Raw genomic sequence first — 22,527 nt, 5'->3', positions numbered from 1 at the left:
AGAGAGAGAGAGAGAGAGGTAATATAGTAATAGTGTTGCAGAGAGTGAGAGAGAGGTAATATAGTAATAGTGTTGCAGAGAGAGAGAGAGGTAATATAGTAATAGTGTTGCAGAGAGAGAGGTAATATAGTAATAGTGTTGCAGAGAGAGAGGTAATATAGTAATAGTGTTGCAGAGAGAGAGAGAGGTAATATAGTAATAGTGTTGCAGAGGGAGAGAGAGGTAATATAGTAATAGTGTTGCAGAGAGTGAGAGAGGTAATATAGTAATAGTGTTGCAGAGAGAGAGAGAGGTAATATAGTAATAGTGTTGCAGAGAGAGAGAGGTAATATAGTAATAGTGTTGCAGAGAGAGAGAGGTAATATAGTAATAGTGTTGCAGAGAGTGAGAGAGGTAATATAGTAATAGTGTTGCAGAGAGAGAGAGAGAGAGAGGTAATATAGTAATAGTGTTGCAGAGAGAGAGAGAGGTAATATAGTAATAGTGTTGCAGAGAGAGAGAGAGGTAATATAGTAATAGTGTTGCAGAGAGAGAGAGAGAGAGAGGTAATATAGTAATAGTGTTGCAGAGAGTGAGAGAGATAGAGGTAATATAGTAATAGTGTTGCAGAGAGTGAGAGAGGTAATATAGTAATAGTGTTGCAGAGAGAGAGAGAGAGAGAGAGGTAATATAGTAATAGTGTTGCAGAGAGAGAGAGAGGTAATATAGTAATAGTGTTGCAGAGAGAGAGAGAGAGAGAGAGAGAGGTAATATAGTAATAGTGTTGCAGAGAGTGAGAGAGAGGTAATATAGTAATAGTGTTGCAGAGAGAGAGGTAATATAGTAATAGTGTTGCAGAGAGAGAGAGAGGTAATATAGTAATAGTGTTGCAGAGAGTGAGAGAGGTAATATAGTAATAGTGTTGCAGAGAGAGAGAGAGAGAGAGAGGTAATATAGTAATAGTGTTGCAGAGAGAGAGAGAGAGAGAGAGGTAATATAGTAATAGTGTTGCAGAGAGAGAGAGAGGTAATATAGTAATAGTGTTGCAGAGAGTGAGAGAGGTAATATAGTAATAGTGTTGCAGAGAGAGAGAGAGAGAGAGAGGTAATATAGTAATAGTGTTGCAGAGAGAGAGAGAGGTAATATAGTAATAGTGTTGCAGAGAGAGAGAGAGAGGTAATATAGTAATAGTGTTGCAGAGAGAGAGAGAGGTAATATAGTAATAGTGTTGCAGAGAGAGAGAGGTAATATAGTAATAGTGTTGTAGAGAGAGAGAGGTAATATAGTAATAGTGTTGCAGAGAGAGAGAGAGAGAGAGAGGTAATATAGTAATAGTGTTGCAGAGAGAGAGAGAGGTAATATAGTAATAGTGTTGCAGAGAGAGAGAGGTAATATAGTAATAGTGTTGTAGAGAGAGAGAGGTAATATAGTAATAGTGTTGCAGAGAGAGAGAGGTAATATAGTAATAGTGTTGCAGAGAGAGAGGTAATATAGGAATATTGTTGCAGAGAGAGAGAGAGGTAATATAGTAATAGTGTTGCAGAGAGAGAGAGGTAATATAGTAATAGTGTTGCAGAGAGAGAGAGGTAATATAGTAATAGTGTTGCAGAGAGAGAGAGAGGTAATATAGTAATAGTGTTGCAGAGAGAGAGAGAGGTAATATAGTAATAGTGTTGCAGAGAGAGAGAGAGGTAATATAGTAATAGTGTTGCAGAGAGAGAGAGTTAATATAGTAATAGTGTTGCAGAGAGAGAGAGAGGTAATATAGTAATAGTGTTGCAGAGAGAGAGAGAGAGGTAATATAGTAATAGTGTTGAGAGAGAGAGAGAGAGAGAGAGAGAGAGAGGTAATATAGTAATAGTGTTGCAGAGAGAGAGAGAGGTAATATAGTAATAGTGTTGCAGAGAGAGAGAGAGGTAATATAGTAATAGTGTTGCAGAGAGAGAGAGAGGTAATATAGTAATATTGTTGCAGAGAGAGAGAGAGGTAATATAGTAATAGTGTTGCAGAGAGAGAGAGAGGTAATATAGTAATAGTGTTGCAGAGAGAGAGAGAGGTAATATAGTAATAGTGTTGCAGAGAGAGAGAGAGGTAATATAGTAATAGTGTTGCAGAGAGTGAGAGAGGTAATATAGTAATAGTGTTGCAGAGAGAGAGAGAGGTAATATAGTAATAGTGTTGCAGAGAGAGAGAGAGGTAATATAGTAATAGTGTTGAGAGAGAGAGAGAGAGAGGTAATATAGTAATAGTGTTGCAGAGAGAGAGAGAGGTAATATAGTAATAGTGTTGAGAGAGAGAGAGAGAGAGGTAATATAGTAATAGTGTTGCAGAGAGAGAGAGAGGTAATATAGTAATAGTGTTGCAGAGTGAGAGAGGTAATATAGTAATAGTGTTGCAGAGAAAGAGAGGTAATATAGTAATAGTGTTGCAGAGAGAGAGAGAGGTAATATAGTAATAGTGTTGCAGAGAAAGAGAGGTAATATAGTAATAGTGTTGCAGAGAGAGAGAGAGGTAATATAGTAATAGTGTTGCAGAGAGAGAGGTTATATAGTAATAGTGTTGCAGAGAGAGAGAGAGGTAATATAGAAATAGTGTTGCAGAGAGAGAGAGGTAATATAGTAATAGTGTTGCAGAGAGAGAGAGAGAGAGAGAGAGGTAATATAGTAATAGTGTTGAGAGAGAGAGAGAGAGAGAGGTAATATAGTAATAGTGTTGCAGAGAGAGAGAGAGAGAGAGGTAATATAGTAATAGTGTTATAGAGAGAGAGAGAGGTAATATAGTAATAGTGTTGCAGAGAGAGAGAGGGAATATAGTAATAGTGTTGCAGAGAGAGAGAGAGGTAATATAGTAATAGTGTTGCAGAGAGAGAGAGGTAATATAGTAATAGTGTTGCAGAGAGAGAGAGAGGTAATATAGTAATAGTGTTGCAGAGAGAGAGAGGTAATATAGTAATAGTGTTGCAGAGAGAGAGAGGTAATATAGTAATAGTGTTGCAGAGAAAGAGAGGTAATATAGTAATAGTGTTGCAGAGAGAGAGAGAGGTAATATAGTAATAGTGTTGCAGTGGATGTCTTGTTTCTGAACTACCCCTGGCACATTTTTCACTCTGACTTCACTGGAGAATGAAGGGTATTTCCTCAGAGATACAGGCCGAGCGTAGAGAGAGAAGCCCATCTTCTGACAATTTATATCTCACTTTGGAGAAATGCTGTAAGCCACCGGCTTTCTAGAAAATGGCAGAATGGAAGGAGAGTCCACCAAAGTTAGTTAACAGTGATACTGTATTTTATCTCACTCTGTAAGTGTTAACACACATCAGTCATTGATACAGGCATATTCACTTTTTGAGCTTTTAATATAGTACAGTATAGCCGCAGGCTTGGCGTAGGCTGTTGTGGATAAGTCCTGTTATCCCCAGTATGGGACTAGAGTAATACTCAGCCTGTGGGTTTTCCCTGTGTTTTCCGCTCCCTCCTCCCCTGTCCTCCTGATCCCAGCTGGACTGGAAAGTGTCCCAATGGTAGTGACAGGATGTCCCATACAGGCAGGAACACCTATGCTGTTGTGAGGGTTGGTGTGGTTGCTTGGTTGGCAGCCCAGCCCAGGGCTCTGGGTCTCTCTGGGGCCCTGCTCCAACACAGGGTCTATTTGTGTGGCTCCCACCCCAGCCGTGTGGCTCCCGCCCCAGCCTCGTTAATCAGACCAGGGCCCTCCCTCCCCTCCCTTCTTATTGGAGCCCAAAGCTGTTTTCCTTCCCACTACCATTCATTACCAACACACATGTTGAAGGCCAATCAGGAGGGACCTGTCCTGCTCTCTCTAGCCGTGAGGGTAAAGGAACAGGAAACGTTAGCATGCTCCGTTACCGTGGGTGCCATACCGCTGAGCCATGCTATCTCGCAGGAGAACTACTGAAAAACAACTAATTATCCCCCAAATGTTCTTAATAAGGGAAAATTGGGTTTATCTTCTTACTTTACTGGATAAAAAAAGAGGCTACGATGTTTCCTGACCGTGAGTCTCTCTGTCGCTCTCTGACTGTCTCCGTGATGCAGTGGGAACCTTACATCAGAGGCCCCTTCTCGAAAATCAACTTGTCCACGGAGTGGATTCAACATGTTAGAACAGACATGGAAAAATAAGAGACACAATTGTCTTCTTTCCTTGGGCAGGGCCAAATGACTTGGAAAAATGTGCTGTCGAATAGGGCGACTGGAAGCGGAGTGAGAGGAGAACAAATGGAATATGCTCTGTCACAACCCCTGTGTGTTTGTGTCTGTGTGTGTTTCTGTTTTCCACGGGTGATGTTTGGTCACGGAAAGAAAGAGAGCAAGATCAATCCAGCTCCTCCTCTCCCTCCCAGCGAAGGAACATGTTGTTGAGTGTCCCAGTAGGAATCTGACTAACTTTCCTCCTCATGTGGAACCAAGTGTTTCCACTGCTTGCCAGTCAGAGAGTCAGTCAGTGTTTACTCCCTGAGTCCATGTCTCATAGACTGCTTCCTGTCAGGAAACCTGGGGTGGGCCCTCAAGGTGCGAGAGAGCGCTGGTATATGGTAAACATGAATGAAAATATTTTCTTTATTGTTTTCCTACTGCTTTGTCTTAAGCCTGTGTCCCGTCCTTTATGTTCTTCGTTGAGCGGAAGCTGTGTGTGACTCTCTCTGTCTCTCTCTCTCTCTCTCTCTCTCTCTCTCACGCTCTCTCACTCTCACTCTCTCTCTCTCCCTCTCTCTCTCTCTCACGCTCTCTCTTTCTCTGTCTCTCTGTCTCTCTGTCTCTCTCTCTCTCTCTCACGCTCTCTCACTCTCACTCTCTCTCACGCTCTCTCTCTCTCTCTCTCTCTCTTTCTCTGTCTCTCTGTCTCTCTGTCTCTCTCTCTCTCTCTCTCTCTCTCTCTCTCTCTCTCTCTCACGCTCTCTCACTCTATCTCACGCTCTCTCTCTCTCTCTCTCTCACGCTCTCTCTCTCTCTTTCTCTTTCTCAGTAGTCTTGTTCTTTGTTGTCAGGGGAGTCAAGTTCACACCTCTCGTGACCACTTCCTTTAGCGTCAGCAGCTCGATTCCGGCTACACGCCTCTCTCTATCGCTCTTTCAATCTCACAGCTTTTGTTGCCATTCAACACAAAAAACACTTGGGCGGGAATTTATATCGGTGTTGTGTTAAAACACTGCCACATACACTACTGTTCAAAAGTGTGGGGTCACTTAGAAATGTTTTTGTTTTTGAAAAAAACGTTTTTTTTTACCATTAAAATAACATTACATTCATCAGAAATACAGTGTAGACATGGTTAATGTTGTAAATTACTATTGTAGCTGGAAACAGCTGATTTTGAATGGAATATCTGCATAGGTGTACAGAGGCCCATTATCAGCAACATTCACTTCTGTTTTCCAGTGACACGTTGTGTTAGCTAATCCAAGTTTATCATTTTAAAAGGCTAATTGATCATTAGAAAACCCTTTTGCAATTATGTTAGCACATCTGAAAACTGAACTGAAACCTGGCCTTCTTTAGACTAGTTAAGTATCTGGAGCATCAGCATTTGTGGGTTCGATTCTCAAAATGGCCAGAAACAAATAACTTTCTTCTGAAACTCGTCAGTCTATTCTTGTTGCGAGAAATTGCCAAGAAACTGAAGATCTCGTACAACGCTGTTTACTACTCCCTTCACAGAACAGCGCAAACTGCCTCTAACCAGAATAGAAAGAGGAGTTGGAGGCTCCAATGCACAACTGAGCAAGAGGACAAGTACATTAGTGTCTAGTTTGAGAAACATACGACTCGCAAGTCCTCAACTGGCAGCTTCATTAAATAGTACCCGCAAAACACCAGTCTTTTGCAGCTAAAAATCCAGCCACCCAAGTCATAGACTGTTCTCTCTGCTACGGCACGGCAAGCGGTACCGGAGCGCCAAGTCTAGGTCCAAGAGGCTTCTAAACAGCTTCTACACCCACGCCATAAGACTCCTGAACAGCTAATCAAATGGCTACCCAAACTATGCGCAAACCCCACGCTGCTACTACTCTCTGTCATTATCTATGCATAGCCACTTTAACAACCCTACCTGCATGTACATAATTGTCTCAATTACCTCGACACCGGTGCCCCCGCACATTGACACTGTACTGGTACCTCCTGTATATTTCCCCTATATTGTTATTTACTGCTGCTCTTTAATTATTTGTTTTTCATATCTCTTACGTTTTTTTAACTTTTTTTTTTTAGGTATTTTCTTATAACTGCATTGTGGGTTAAGGGCTTGTAAGTAAGCATTTCACCGTTTGGCGCATGTGACAAATACAATTTGATTTGATATTCCATAAAAAGTGACCCCAAACTTTTGAACGGTGGTGTAAATGGCTACATTCGGGCATTGAAATAATGGCTGGGAACACAAATAATATAAACCATCAGAACAAAACAGCAAAACAGTCTTGAATCCACAGGGACGGTAGAATCATTTAAGTGTGGAACTTTTGTTGCTGAACAGACACAGTATATTACTCATGGCTTTTCTCGGAGTCTCAGCAGTTCCTCGACGCTCCAAGGCCACTTGCCGCGGTGTATCAAAAAGGTGTCCTTCGCCACCACACTTCCAAATCCACTCAGACAAGTCTACAGACAGATCATTTTAGATATGCAGGCAGAAATACCATTCTTTTTTTCCCCCCTTTGGAGTTTCTCCCCACATCCCTCCCTTCTCTCTACATAAAATCCTTATTATGGAAGCATCCGGAATATTGTTGCAGCTGCTCTGTTGAGAAATGTTCTTAGACTTATTTCCATCAGCAGCTTTAAGCCTTCAACTGTGAATACCCAGCTGGGATCTGGTGCCTTATTAACATAAACAGGGAAGACACTCAATGGATAGTAATGAATGGATTAATTCTATTGGGACAGGGTTACAAAACCACCTAAAGTTTAGTGTACATACTGCATCTTATTCAATAAAGTAACAGTCAATGAAGCCCGTTTTAAGCGATTCAGTTATCTCCATCATGCCGAGTTTAAGAATATAGTTTGCAGTGTCTTTAAAGTCACCCACATTATGGGTCAGTATAACGTGAAATGTAACATCAGTTAACGTCATCCAGCTCCTACGGTAAGCCTACGTTACAGTTGTCAGTCAACGAGGTATCACAAACCTACTGTGGCTTAAATCAGGTTTAATGAACTTGCTCTTCCTTATTCTACTTTGCCAGGGTTAGAGAGAACAGTGTACTGTACACACTGTACTGTATGAATGGTTGGTGAAGAAAGACACGAGTGTAATGCAGTTGTTACAGTATAGCCACATGGTAACTGTTCATTCATGTAATAATAATAGAGGGCTCTGCGTTTTTCTTAATAAGCACTGACCCCGGATAAACCTCTGGGCCCAAATTAGAGGCCAATTCTATTGTAGGCTATAACCAAGGCTCAGTTTTTTTTTTCTTCTCTCGCTTGTCGTCACATGGTCAGGAGAAATCAGGTCTCTAAACACAACTCCACCTGGATTCCCATCAAGTTCTGTCGAGGTCGAATTAATAGAAGAAGCCATTTTGAATCAAATCACATTTTATTGGTCACACGCGCCGAATACAACGGGTGTAGGTAGACCTTACAGTGAAATGCTTACTTACAAGCACTTAACCAACAATGCAGTTTTAAGAAGAATAGGTGTTAAAGTATTTACTCAAATAAACTGATGTGAAAAATGAAAAAAAAGAAGCAAATAGAAAAATAACAAATAATTAAAGAGCAAAAGTAAAATAACAGTAGCGAGGCTATAGGGGGTACCGGTACAGAGTTCCAGCCTGACACATTGTCTGCAGTCAGTCAGTCAGTCAGTCAGTAGTGTGAGGTAGTGTTCCCTCTGGTCTCCCCAGTCTGTTGGACAGAATTCCTGTGCTGACCGCCACAGCTGTGAGTCCCCCCCCTCCCTCCCCCCAGCTACTTCAACCAGACGCTCAAAGAAACCCTCTTGTCCCACCGACCGACACATTCCTCCAGCTTAGGGTCATAATCACATTAAATGACTAAGTCCACTTGATACAAGGCTCTCACTGGACTGAATAACATTTGTTGTCTAAAAAACTGTGACTGGAGCAGAAGTGTTTCTCCTATGGCATGTTTGTTTAGAAGCTGTCTGTCAGTTGATATGAGTAGATAGAGGCACATCAGCAGGCCTTCCTCTTCTTACTTGGCCTGGCCTCCTCCTCACTGTGGCTGTGAAGAACGGAGAGCGGAGAGCAGTGGATGTCTCTCTCGTGGGACGTTGCTGTGTACGGTGTTGTGTCTGTGGAGGTGTGACTGCTGGTTGTTATCAGCCTGGAGTGGTTTAACAACTCTTGGCCGTGGCTGAGTGTGACACTGTTGTCCTGTCAATGTACTGTATCTGACTGTGTGTGTCCTCCTTTCTCCTATCTGCTTATCACTGAGATTCTCTCCTTTCTCCTCCTCCTTTGCTCTTTCTTTCGCTCCCTCGTTTGCCCTCTCTCTCCCCTCTCTCTTTCTCTCTCACCCTCCCCTCTCCCCCCTCTCTCTCTAAACTTGCCAAGTGCTATCATGAAAGAGAGGACCACAATGACTTCATTCTCTAAGATTCTTAATCAAGTGCATAATGTGTCTGTGTACCTTGCTTTTAAATGATCAAATAAACCGAACTCTCTCTCTGTCTTGGCTGCAGTGACACTGGCCTTCTCTATAATTAATTCAGGCCTGGCAACCAGCTTTGTAAAGTGGGTCACTAAGCACTACTCCTGTGCTTAGTTTAGCTTGAATATGAATGGATATTGAGGCTCACTCAGGCATTGTTATTGTCACGCGTACGGGGCCGTCTTCCTCCCAGTGCGGCTGTTAAAGAGACAGACACCGCTGCTAAAATATAGACGCTCTGTCTGAAGTGGCTTTTTGAAAAAACCCAGCAGAAAGACTGACAGACAGACAGGGAGATATTCTTGGCTCTGGGTAACATCCCCGTTTCCCTCTTCCAATTAGCTCTTTATTAGGAGTGTGGACAGGGCAGGCAGCCTGCTTTCCAATGACAACATTATAATAGGGGGCCCCAGAGGATGGCCCTGGTCCCTGCAGCATCAGGCTTGCACAAGATGCTCCAATTCCCTACAGTCACTCTCTAATCCCCTGGGCGGGGAGACAGGGACTCTGGTAAGGGCACTACTTTATCTCGAGGAAGCCTTTTACTGTCTATCACACCCGCCGTTATACCGAGATTAGCTGGGAAAGACTGTGCAGACACAGCAGTTTCTGTATCGAAGTCCATAATGAATAGGACAGCCAAGGCTAGAGCATCAGCCTACTACTCGCATCTAACGCCACTGTGGTGAGTCTGCAGTCAACCTGAAGCCTTGGCTTGATACCTGAATAAGGTAAAGAGCTGGAAAACTGATGTGGGATGTCATGTTTTCCTCACCCGCTGACAAATGACATCATACTTTTCAAACTGTTTGGGATGTGTTTATATTATCAGACCTTTTATCATAAACAAACCATTTCTGACTCATAATCAATGACCCTGATTATTTATTATTTTGTACAAGTTTTAAGGCATCTGAAATGCCAAGTTAAAACCCTGTTTTAAGCTGCTGATGATGTCACATCATGATTGCAGTGTTAAAACGGTGTTGAACTCACCTTTCAGGCGGCTCTAAAAGTGTGTCCTCTCAACACCTTGAGTGAAAGGCTTTGGTGTGGGCACACCTTTGTTTATCATAGTCCCTAGGTGTTGTCAGGCAGCCTCTTGATCAGGCCACTGGACTGAATGAACACAATGCTTTGGAAGCCCCCCCCCCCCCCCCTCCTCTCTTGACTAAGCTCTCCCTTTCAAGGAAGGTAATGCATGAAAGTCTGATCGTCTGATTGTGACCCTCCCATTTCACAATCCTCTGTCTGGGGGAGATTAGCTCCTCCGGGCCATGGGCCCGTCACCTGTAATCATTCCTGGAGGGGGTGAGGCAGTGTTGCGTCACACCGAGACTGAGTGCGTGTTTGTGTTTGTGTGTGAATGGAGTACTCTTCATTGATAACTGTGTCTGCTTTCAACAGGGTAGCCCAACCTACTTCCTGTACTGTGTGTCTCTTGTTTGGCCATACAGACATACCCTACCAAAACCAGATACCTAGCTCTACCAAGGCCTTCCTCCCATGGCATGTTGACTGTAGGCAGTGAGGGATGTAGACTGCCTTTGTTTGATCAACATCCAGGGTTTCCACAAATAGGGTCGACAGGACAACCAGAGCCAGTTACCCTCTATACCCACCCTATGAAAAACGTGGTGTGTACAAAACAATGGTGGAAGATAGACCTCTTTCCCATGCCTTGGCAGTTTCGGGTTACACTTTGTTTCCTGCGGATTTCAGGGAATTTCATCAGAAGGCAGTTGGTTCATCAGAGCGCTGTGTGTGTTGGAGGGTATGGATGAGGAAGTGACTGTCGTACCAGGGGAGGACAAAGCTAGGGGCTATTGTTCAGCTCCCTGTAGTGAGAAAACAGCTGTGCCCTTAACCACACCACTGTGTAATGCAGTACACTGCGTTAACATGGGAGGGAAACAAGTTCTCTCTCACACTCCGACTGGAGGAACAAGATTTATAGGAATAAGGTGGTCTGACTTGTTAATAATATATTGCCAGACATGCAGTATGTATGGTGGAATTTAATTTGTATCATAAGGAACAGTCTTGTGGTGGCAGTTGATGTGTTCTGTGTAGGTAAAGATGGCTAGCGTCTGACTGGAGAAGCTGACGCCAACAATATGAAAATGTTCACCTTCTCTGGCTGCAAACCACTTATGATTGAGTGTTTATGTGTTGAAGTGCACAGAGTCCCCGGTCTCCTCAACCTCAGTGTCAATCAGCATGTTTCCAGTGGGACCCGATAAAACGGGGGACCGGCTCGTACAGGATATGGGTATGTGCTGCTGTTGTGCTGCCCGTCCCCGAGCCCATCAATTACACAGCCATAAAGCTCTCATTTCAGCCCAGAGAATTCCGCCCCAGCACACCAGAAATCCCACCAGATGCTCCTCGGTGCTCTTAAAAACCCCAAAGCTTCATAAAAAAAAAAAGAGAGTGAGACAGAGAGAAAAGAAAGTGCGGGGCGGGTGTGTATCGGGAGGCGAAACTAGTGGAAACTGGACAGACGGGGCCTTGATAGGTTTAACAGGCTGACTCAGAGGAGCGCAGGGCCAGATCCCACCTCATATAACAGGAGTAGGCTTGGCGGGGATGCCGGCTGCTCTTGCTGCTGCTGCTGAGACTCACAGGCATCCCAGGCTAGCTATCATGGCCTGGCTAGGTTATTTTTCGGGGGGGGGGGGGAGAGGAGAGGCGGATGACACAGACAGACAGAGGGGGAGTGGGTACGTGGACTCACCCCTAACAGACCCCACTGAACCTGGTAACCTCACAGCCCCCCCCCCCCCCCCCCCCCACATGATGATGTGAGAACGGGGCTCCACTCTAGAGAATAGGGACAACGAGAGATCTAGTGAGGAGAGGGAGGGTGGGAACCCGATTCTCATTCCTTTATTTTGGACAAAGGGCAGTCAGCTCACCCCACCCACACCTCTGATGGCGTGACGCTGTCTGGGGCCTGTGTTAGTGTGAGTGTGTCGAAACATGACCCGCCCCCCCCATCACAGCCACAGAAAGACACTGATTTAGAGACGTGATTTGGTTGAGAAAATGACACTGATTATCTGTTCCCGGATGCTGCGTGGACGTGCATGTCGTTCTCTCTTGCCCAGCAGTGAGCGCTGAGTTCACTGTGTGATTAATGCCCATTAAAGGCCATGCGGTTCCCATTTTGGTTCAGCCCAAATCCTGTCTCCCAACACGCTGATTACAGAGCAGCGGCCCAGTGGCCCAGCTCTCTCTGCTACACCTGCTGAAGTCTGGCTCCCGGACCCTGATTGTTTCCTGGGTCTGGTCTGCTTCTGGAGCCTCTCTGGGGTTTCACACAGTGGTGTTAGTTAGTGTAACTAGTATTGAGTCTTTGAACTATTGTTGTTGATTTGTTTAGGGGAAACTGTCTGTCTGAAGGCTATGGGATCTGAGGTTCTGTGAATGTATTAAGGCTGTTGAAAGGAAAGTGATGTGTTATTCTTTACTTTCAGGAATGCACACACACACACACACACACACACACACACACACACACACACACACACACACACACACACACACACACACACACACACACACACACACACACACACAGGGGATATTGTATTGAAACCGCAGTCTTGACAAGACCTCAGAGTGGAGGAATCCATGTGTAGGCCTGGCCAACCAACCAGCTCCGAGATCAGACGTTTGTCTGTTGTCCAGCAGCACACAGAGAGATCCTTCTCTCCTTTTGACTTCACCGCAGAACAAACACCAGCGTCAAGCCCACTCAAATGAAAGATGGCTGCCGATGCCATCAGGAAATCCACTTAGGCCGATTTCCCGGCTCTTGTGAAGAGTAACACGACACTCGACCTCAGCTGTCAGGGGAGCGCTCAGGGCCCCCACTTGAAAGAAAGTGTGACGCTGATGTCATGACCGCAGCTATTCTCTGAATTCCACGCTGATGTACTACTCATTCTTCAGTGCTGTGCTTTCCATCAGGCCTGACCTGTCAAGAACAGACTTGGGGATTGGAGTGGTGGACAGGAGGGAGGAGGGGAGGCGGGATGTGCAGCTGGAGAGGGGGAGAGAAAACAACAGAACCCTCTGATGTGTTTTTGTGCTGGAGCGTGGAGCCCCTCTCTTTCTGTTCTCCCCTCATCACCTCTAACACAGGAACAGGGTTGAATCCTGCCCCCTTTTTGTCCATTGTGCCATTCTTCAAATGTACTTTTCAGTTTCCTCCCATAAATGTTTAAGTGTCCCCATTAAGTATACGGTAATTGCATTGTCTCTATGTAACGCCCCTGGCTACGAGACTAATTAAAGCAGAAACAGGAGTTTAGGCATATTTATTAAGACGACTTTGATTAATTATGGAAGACAGACGTGTGACTTTAAATGAGAGATATTAAGAGAGAGATGATCCTCATCCTCCAGCACCCAGACTAGTTTAGACGGCCGAAGGAGGGAGTGAGGGAGGGAGGGGGAAAAGGGAGAGAGAGAAAGGGTGAGGGAGAGAAAGAGAAAGAGAGTGACAGAGAGAAAGAGGGTACTGAAACAGGACACACTCACACAGGGGGCCTTGTTCCCCCAGCAGCATATTTGTAGGCAGTGTTTTTTTTTTTTTTGCGGGGCTCTGCTACTCTCTCCGAGTGAAAGGCGACGCGGCAGACATGTGAGGCCGTGACTGATGCCAGAGAAATTTGTCAGAGGGGCACGTGGCGAGGCGTGGGCGGTGGGCGCTTTGTCCCCCTGCCTCCCTGCCACTTCAGCCCATTATATGGCCTTAATTGGCCCTTCATTATGGGATCTCAGTCGTGTTAGGGAGGCCGGCTGCCCTGGTTGCCCTGGTGAATAGGACTTCGGCTGAAGCAACACGCTGTGGAGGGCTGGCTGTTTCTGGGCTGGAGAGAAGGAGAAGAGAGGAGAGAAAATGGAGAAGGGAGGGGAGAGAAAGAGAGAGGAGGAGAAAAGAGGAGGGTCGAGGGGGGAGTTTGTCGTCTAGGGCAGAGGAGGTGTCAGGCCGATGCAGGTGCACCTGACAGGGCGCTCGTCTGTTTCCATGGTTTCAGACCCGTTGGCAGGGGCAGGGATTAGGGTGAGGAGGGGGAGCAGGGCAGGAGGTGATGACAGGCCCGGTGGCCTGAGGGTACCCCACACTGTGATACATTTAGCTTCTTAATGCCACTTCCAATGATCCCACTAACTCTCCTGTATTACTACACATTACATTTTTATCAGCTGAATAATGTTGTGGGAGCAGGAGGGTCTTTTCATCTCCACCTAGCACCCAGTTCAGATCTCTTCAGTTTAAACAGAAACAATGGTTGTCAGGCACTGTTTTGTGAGGGAATTACTGTAAACATTGGCCTTGGTTGCTATAGATTAACACAATGCCATCCAGTGTTTGTTTTTTTCAGGCTCTGCCTTCTTCAGTTTGTCACGTACGTTTTCCTGTCTTATACCTTAGCCAAACAATGCACTTTGTATCTTCTGTTGAGTAACAGCAGTACTTTAAATAGAACATGAAAGTGTTTAAGAATCAATCGAGGGATTACGTAAGAGGGCTGTTACGTTCAGAGTGCTGTTGTCTTTGTGGTGTATCCGTCCATGCCATGTGCCGACGCTATGCTGCTACAGTGCTGCTACACAGATGAGCGTGGCAGGATCTTTTGATGTTTCGGAGAAATAGAAAGAGGGATTAAGATTAGAAAGTACCATAATGTGTGTTGTATTAAATGCTCATGCCTTGTAATCCAATTGAGACTGAGACAATAATAATGAGTGTGGCTGTGACGGCTTTCCGACAGCACCTCTGCAGTAGGCAGGAGGGAGGATGAATTAGTGCACGGATAATGCTGGGGGTATTTTTGGACTGCGGAACGTACAGGATAAACATGGAACTTGTTTTGAGTGATTATCTCAGGAAGGCCAATGGATAGGAAAGTGTGTGTGGTACTGGAAGTTCTCTAATTCTAATAGAGGGACTGCTTTTTTTGTTTCCAATTTCCAGTCAGTGCTCCCTTTTTAGGAAAGAGGACATTTCATATTTCCTCAAACTGTTTTATGACTAATAATCAACAAATGCAGTTCAAATGCTTCAGAGTTTACTGGAGAACTTACTGTTATTTGCCACTTTGTTGCAGTGATGAGTATTTATTTGAGCCTCTCTACAGTATTTGTCATCTAAATTCCTCTTACGTGCTCCAGAAATGAGAATGGACCTCTCCCAGATTTATCCCAGCATTGAGTAATGGGTGCCATGGACGTGCGCGTCATTCACAAGCCCCGGTAGTGATTCTTAGAGATAAAAAAGAAGAGCTGTGATCGCCCACTAGAAGTCAATAATCACAGCGCTTACTCCAGCTTCTCTCAGAGGAACTCCTGCTCTCCGGCTGCCAACAGGCTGCCAACAGGCCCATATTGAAACAAATGGCCCACTTCTCCTCAAAAGAGGATTCATCTATGTTCTGTATAGCTACAACCCGTGGGTTTGGTATGTGGTGGAAATGTGCGGCTAGCTCAGACTTGGCAAGAGACTTGGCTTTTTGAAAAAAAGCTTTGTATTCTATCCTAACCTTCAGCGTTGAGAGAGACTGAATAGTTCCCGCCAGCTATTTCTGTAGTTATGTTATGGTGTTTTCAAACTGGATGGAAATGTAAAATGATTTGAGGGACCTTATCAAGCATGTTTTGATCAACATTTTATGGAGGCAGGTATGGCCTTCATTTTGTAGTTCTAGCAGCAACCTTTGAGTAAGTTCTGTGGGCCAAATGCGATCAAATCAAAATTGTATTTTTCACATGCCGAATACAACAAACAGATGTAGACCTTACCGTGAAATGCTTACTTACAAGCCCTTAAACAACTATTTTTTATTTGATTTATTTTGTCCTTTATTTAACTAGGGAAGTTTGTTAAGAATAAATTATGATTTACAATGACGGCCTACCAAAAGGCAGTAGGCTTCCTTTATGGACAGGGGCTGGGAGAAGAAGAAAAAGAAAGAAAAAAAGATATATATAAATATAGGACAAAACACACATCACAACAAGAGAGACAACACTACATAAAGAGAGACCTAAGACAACAACATAGCAAGGCAGACAACAACATGGTAGCTTTACAACATCACAACAACATGGTAGCAACACAAAACATGGTACAAATATTATTGGGCACAGACAACAATGCAGTTAAAGAAATAGAGTGAAGACAATATTTAGTAAATAAACTAAAGTAAAATATAAAATTATAAGTAACACAATAAAATAACAATGAGGCTATATACAGGGGGTACCGATACCGAGTCAATGTGCAGGGGTACAGGTTTGTCGAGGTAATTTGTACATGTAGGTAGGGGTAAAGTGATTATGCAAAGATAAATAACAGCGAGTAGCAGCAGTGTAAAAACAAAGGGGGGGGGGGGGTCAATGTAAATAGTCTGGTGGCCATTTGATTAATTGTTCAGCTTGGGGGTAGAAGCTGTTAATGAGCCTTATGGACCTAGACTTGGCGCTCCGGTACCGCTTGCCGTGCGGTAGAAGAGAGAACAGTCTATGACTTAGGTGACTGGAGTTTTTGAAAAAAATGTGGGCCTTCTTCTTTCACCGCCTGGTATATAGGTCCTCGATGGCAGGAAGCTTGGCCCCAGTGATGAACTGGGCCATATGCACTACCCTCTGTAGCACTTTACGGTCGGATGCAGAGAAGTTGCCATACCAGGCGGTGATGCAACCGGTTCCTGTAATCCACAATCAGCTTCTTTGTCTTGCTCACATTAAGGGAGAGGTTGTTGTCCTGACATCACACTGCCAGTTCTCTGACCTTCCCCTATAGACTGTCTCATCATTGTTGGTGATCAGGCCTACCACTGTTGTGTCGTCGGCAAACTTAATGATGGTGTTTGGCCACGCAGTCGTAGGGGAACAGGGAGTACAGGAGGGGACTAAGCACGCACCCTTGAGGGACCCCCCTGTTGAAGATCAGCGTGGCAGATGTGTTGTTGCCTACCCTTACCACCTGGGGGCGGCCCGTCAGGAAGTCCAGGATCCAGTTGCAGAGGGAGGTGTTTAGTCCCAGGGTCCTTAGCTTCGTTATGAGCTTTGTGGGCACTATGGTGTTGAACGCTGAGCTGTAGTCAATGAACAGCATTCTCACATAGGTGATCCTTTTGTCTAGGTGGGAAAGGGCAGTGTGGAGTGCGATTGAGATTGCGTCATCTGTGGCTCTGTTGGGGCGGTATGCGAATTTGAGTGGGTCTAGGGTTTCTGGGATGATGGTGTTGATGTGAGCAATGACCAGCCTTTCAAAACACTTCATGGCTACCGACGTGAGTGCTTACGGGGCAGTAGTCATTTAGGCAGGTTACCTTGGCTTTCTTGGGCACAGCGACTATGGTGATCTGTTTGAAACTTGTAGGTAGTACAGACTCAGTCAGGGAGAGGTTGAAAATGTCAGTGATGACACCAGTTGGTCATGCCATGACTGCATGTCCTGGTAATCCATCTGGCCCCGCGGCCTTGTGAATGTTGACCAGTTTAAAGGAGAGCGCGATCACACAGTCATCCGGAACAGCTGGTGCTCTCATGCATGCTTCAATGTTGCTTGCTTCGAACCTAGCATAAAATGCATTTAGCTCATCTGGTAGGCTCGCGTTACTGGACAGCATGCGCTTGGGTTTTGCTTTGTAGTCTGTAATAGTTTGCAAGCCCTGCCATGTCAGAGCGTCAGAGCCGGTGTAGTAGGATTCAGTCTTAGTAAGGTATTTACACTTTGCCTGTTTGATGGTTCGTCTGAGGGCGTACCAGGATTTCTTGTAAGCGTCCCTCTCCATGACTGCGGCAGCTCTAGCCTTTAGCTCGGTGGGGATGTTGCCTGTAATCCATGGCTTCTGGTTGGGATATGTACATACAGTCACTGTGGGGAGGACGTTGTCGATGCACTTATTGATAAAGCCGGTGACTGAGGTGGTATACTCCTCAATGCCATTGGATGAATCCCGGAACCTATTCCAGTCTGTGCTAGAAAAACAGGAGGGCGAGGGAGAGCTTTGTACACGTCTCTGTGTGTGGAGTAAAGGTGGTCTAGAGTTTGGAGCGCCGCCTCTGGATGAGCATTTTCTTATTTGCTTATGGCCTTAACCAGCTCGTTGAGTGTGGTCTTAGTGCCAGCATCGGTTTGTGGTGGTAGATAGACGGCTACGAAAAATATACATGAAAACTTTCTTGGTAAATAGTGTGGTCTACAGTTTATCATGGGGTACTCTAACTCAGGCGAACAATATCTTGAGACTTCCGTAATATTAGACAACGCGCACCTGCCGTTATTGACAAATAGACACACACACCCACCCCTAATCTTACCAGACGTAGTTGTTCTGTCCTGCCGATGCACAGAGAACTTAGCCAACTGTCACGCCCTGACCTTAGAGATCCTTATTATTTTCTATGTTTGGTTAGGTCAGGGTGTGACTCGGGTGGGAAAGTCTATGTTTTCTATTTCTTTGTTTTTGGCCGTGTGTGTGTGGTTCCCAATCAGAGGCAGCTGTCTATTGTTGTCTCTGATTGGGGATCATATATAAGTTGTACTTTTCCTTTCGGGTTTTGTGGGATCTTGTTTTCTGTTTAGTATCTGAGCCTGACAGAACTGTGCGCTTTCGTTTTTTTTGTTGTCTTTATTATTTTGTTTCGGTGTCATCAATAAAAATACGATGTACGCTGACCACGCTGTGCCTTGGTCTCCTTCTACAAACGAGAGTCATTACACCAACTGTATATTATCCGTGTCGTCGTCCTGACACTGCATTCAAACAGTTTTAGGTGGTACATTAGGCATATCAATCCGATTGGTAGAAGTACTGTCATTTTTGGACCTTGAATTACATTGTGTGAAAGAGAGGATAGTTTGTCTTTATTTTAGTTTCTGGTGGAATCCTGCGTTGGAGGGGAGCATGGCATTCAACATGGCTAGATGTAGGCTAGCTAGCCTATGCTCTTTTGTTTCTGAGAGAGTCATACTGCAGATTATGATGCAACTCCATGGAAATATTCTGGATTATCTTGCCTCAGAGTTCCCCTCCCCTGCAGCCCTAGGTCAGACAGAGTGGGGTAGTATTCTACCTTACTGGAGGGGGGGGGGGGGCTCTCTACCCTCTGACCTGGAAAAGCTTACATAAACCACAGCATGCCTGGCCTGGTGGACCTCTGTCTGCCTGATTCTCAGAGAGAGAGTGAGTGAGTGAGAGAGTATGGTCACAGATTACTGTGACCACACTGTACTGTATTTAATCAGGGAGGAGTCCCTCTTATTGCGAAACCACAGTGATATTCTTTCATGCAGCAGACCCAGCCAGTGGGGGGCCTTAGCACGGCCATGGAATTAAATAGGGGAGGGGGCATAAAGAAGAGAGGGGGGACAAAGAAGAGAGAGAAAGAAAGAAAGAGAAGGAGAGAGAAAGAGAGCGAGAGTGAGAGAGAGTGCCACCTCTGCTATATGTCATTGGCCTTGGCTCTCTGGGTCTCTATTAATGTAATATCTGTGATTTGTCAGCACGGCTGAGGAGGTTATGAATGGATCGAGCAGAGTTTCATGCTGCCGTTTTCACGGTGGATGATAAGAAAAAAATATCTAATTCTTTCTCACTGTCCGTTAGATTAACAACCAACCTAATTATGACCACTCCTCTTTTACGCAGATAAGATTGGTCTAATTTGTCAGGTCGGAAAGGAGAGCATCAATTCGACCTCTCCTAACAGAGGGAGATATGTAGGGTAGAAAGAGACTGGGCATAGCTAGCTCTATTGAAAAGGCTTTAACAGGCAATGTAACCATTTTGCCTGTTCCTGTATATGCACCATACTGTACCTTTCAGATCCTATGAATTATGATCTATCTCTGTACAACGTTTTGGCAGAGTGCCGTTAACTATATGGAGTCAACCCAGAGCACTGAAAGATTGATAGAGCAATGCTAATTTTGGTTTGATTTATTGCCCCATTCAAAATCAGTGTATTGGATTTTTTTATGGCAGGTTTCTATTGTTGTGGGAGGTGTCTAAATGGTCTTCTTCTTGTTGTTTCTTTCCAGTGGTCTGTGTCGTCTCCTCACCCCTACCAAGGGGTCATCCTGACCTCGGACCCCCCTCTTGCCCCCCTCCCACGAGCCTGACCCAGTGATCCCCCCAACCCCCCCACCTTGCCCCAAAGCAGACTGAAGAACCCTAAACAGTGCCAGGCTCAATCACCACTCAAGTCCCCTGAGATCACGCAGGTGAGTGTACACACACACACACACACACACACACATTCCACACAAGAGTCAGGAGTGCGTGCATTTAGGGTGGAACTAATTGGAGTGTTAGGAACACCTTGTCTCAGTGAGCCTCACATCTGGAAAGGGGTGAGTGTTAGCTTTAGCTGCATGCTAGCAGATGGGATATAAAAGACAGGCCTGATGCTATCTGATCTATGGGTTGTGGTTGACTCTTGATAAAGGTGATAAAAATACTGCTCATGATTTACTGGCTGTTCAATAGGTAAGTATAAATACTGAAGAATATCATGATTCAGCCTTGTTTTCGATTTCTAGCATTGGGACTTTGCAGTACCACCAGGAAGCAGATAGGATTGGGTTTGTTTATGCACAATTGATTATGGCTGTGTTTATCGGGTCAGTCGTGAGACAACCCTGCTGTTACAGGTCTAAAACATCCTCTCGATCTGTGACAGCCACACTCCCAACTGACTGGCCATGTAATGGTCTAAATGATTCTGTCACTTTTCATCACGCTCCATCTGTCATCCCTCCTCCAGCTCAAACCTCTCCTCTCACCGATGGAAGACCCTCTCTTTGCTCCCGTGTCGGGCTAACCTGAATCAACTCCAAATGTCTCCGTGGTGCAGCTAGCTATTTCTTTAGGGAAGGGAAACCCATTTGACTACACACACCGTTTGTCCATTCACTCCCAAACACGTTGGCTGTGGAGCTGGTGACATTTGTGCTAGACATCCCTGATGTGTACGTTTCCAACAAGTCTGAACTACGGAGTATTAGCACTTTACTGGGTTTTCCATGGTAGGCGGTGTCAGTGGGTCCTGTCTGTTTACTCGCCGTAAGTGGGGGCTGTTAACCTTGGACAGTGACGAGAGTCGTTTATTTGGTCTAGGAGGGAGGCCCTGGTTGCACCATGCAGGCAGGGAGGCACATTGGTGGCAGATGTTTGAGCTTCTCCTCCTCCTCCTCCTCCTCCTCCAGTCCTACAGGATCACATCCTCCAGATGATCCCCTTCTTGTTTTGCCTTCCTCTTCTCTTTATAGAAACTGGATTCAAAATATTTGGAAGTTATGAGGTATACTGTTCCACTGGAGTTCCCCAGCGCCGTAGTACAACACCCTGTTTGATACATTGGTTGTGTCCACATGGTGTGTGGTGTATATTAAGAATATAATACCCAAACTCTGAGCGCTGGGAGGGATCTGTGTGAGGGAGGGGGGGGGAGGGGGGGGGGGGACATGGAGAGGGAGTGGATGCTGCCTTCCAGGCTTAGTTAAGCCTGTGTTAGTCCTCCATCCAAGATAGCCACAGCTGAGATGTCCGTACGGAAGCAGCCTTCTTTCCTACTGTTATGTGCATTCAAAAGTTAGCGTCGCCTCTTTTCTGTTGCTCTAAAGTTTAGCATGCCTCATGAAGTTCTAATGTCGGTGCAAAGTCGGTGTTGTAAGGGGGGAACCAGTGAGAAAGACAATTAATCAGTACCTCTACAGCTGCTTCCTGACATTTCTGCAAAATGTTGTGGAAAATGTAATGAAGGTAATTTTTCAAGCTTACCCGGTGGAAAATATGACCGTCTTTCCATAGACAATTAAAACCAACATGAAGCCCTTTTATTTCTTTCTTTTTATTCTCTTTCCTTCCATAGGGGGGATTTTATGTGTTTCATCCAGCGCTAAATGGAAACATGTACATTAAACGGCTACAGCTGTGGAGCACGAATAAACTCGGGATAGTTAGTTCTGCTGCTTAGCTGGAGAAATCCCATAACTGCACCTACTACAACATAAAGAGTAAGATCTGGGTCACATGGTTTATCCCACTGTGCACACAGCATGCATGTTTAGCCGTTACCACCTCCAGGAAATAATCATAAATCCAACCAGGAAGCATGCTGCTGCCGACTCTTATTTTGTTGCTCTTTCCAGCATTGCAGCAGGCAGCCTGTTGGAGCAGAGGGCTTGTACACAGACACAGGGAGATGGGTTTTTATCTATGCCGTTTTCAATTACTGAGGCCTGGTGTAATTACCCGGCTCTGTCCCACAGTCGGTCTGCCAGAGAGTCCCACAGTACCGCACTCCCCTCCCTCCCTCCCTCCCTCCCTCCCTCCCTCCCTCCCTCCCTCCCTCCCTCCCTCCCTCCCTCCCTCCCTCCCTCCCTCCCTCCCTCCCTCCCTCCCTCCCTGCCCTCAACCCTCAACCTAGCCTCCCCAGGTCCTTAGCATGGCGGCACTTACACCCTCTCCGCTTTGTCTGTGTCCGTCTGGCCACTTGTTTCATTGGTAACTGTATATCAGGCTGGGGACACTGGCGGGGCCGCCAGAGTGTCAGTTGTATTAAGCATGACCTCATGTTGAAAGGATCTGTTTCTCCCTCTCTAAATGGCTTTCAGCCTGTGGGGCCCGGTCTTTTGGCTCAACACCCCAGGCGCTATGCTCAGACCACTGGAGTCTTCCTGCACCCCATGATGGGCCTCTCACTGAGAGAGGAGGAGAGAGAGAGGGACAGAGACTGAAAGACGGAGAAAGAAAGGGAGAGAGAGGGAGAGAGAGAAGGAGAGTGTGTGCGTGCATGCGTGCCTGTTTGTGTGCGTGTGTGTGTGTGTGTCTCCACTCACACTCAGGCTCATGGACTGGCTTGTCTGGGGGAAATGATG

The 22,527-nt window shown here is 45.4% G+C and overlaps 1 protein-coding gene across 3 annotated transcripts in view; it reads left to right on the top strand.

The window, feature by feature from the left end:
- Nucleotides 1–22,527, top strand: part of LOC110522245 (transcription factor HIVEP2) — a 99,798-nt gene that overhangs the window by 50,756 nt on the left and 26,515 nt on the right. For all 3 annotated transcript variants that reach the window (XM_036975817.1, XM_036975818.1, XM_036975819.1), the window contains one exon: nucleotides 19,687–19,869. The gene's annotated coding sequence lies outside the window, so the exon portion shown is untranslated. The remainder of the gene's footprint in view (nucleotides 1–19,686; nucleotides 19,870–22,527) is intronic.

The sequence above is a fragment of the Oncorhynchus mykiss genome, chromosome 4 (assembly GCF_013265735.2).
Source record: "Oncorhynchus mykiss isolate Arlee chromosome 4, USDA_OmykA_1.1, whole genome shotgun sequence".
Taxonomy (NCBI): Eukaryota; Metazoa; Chordata; class Actinopteri; order Salmoniformes; family Salmonidae; genus Oncorhynchus; species Oncorhynchus mykiss.
This window is presented reverse-complemented; position numbering and strand designations above follow the sequence as displayed.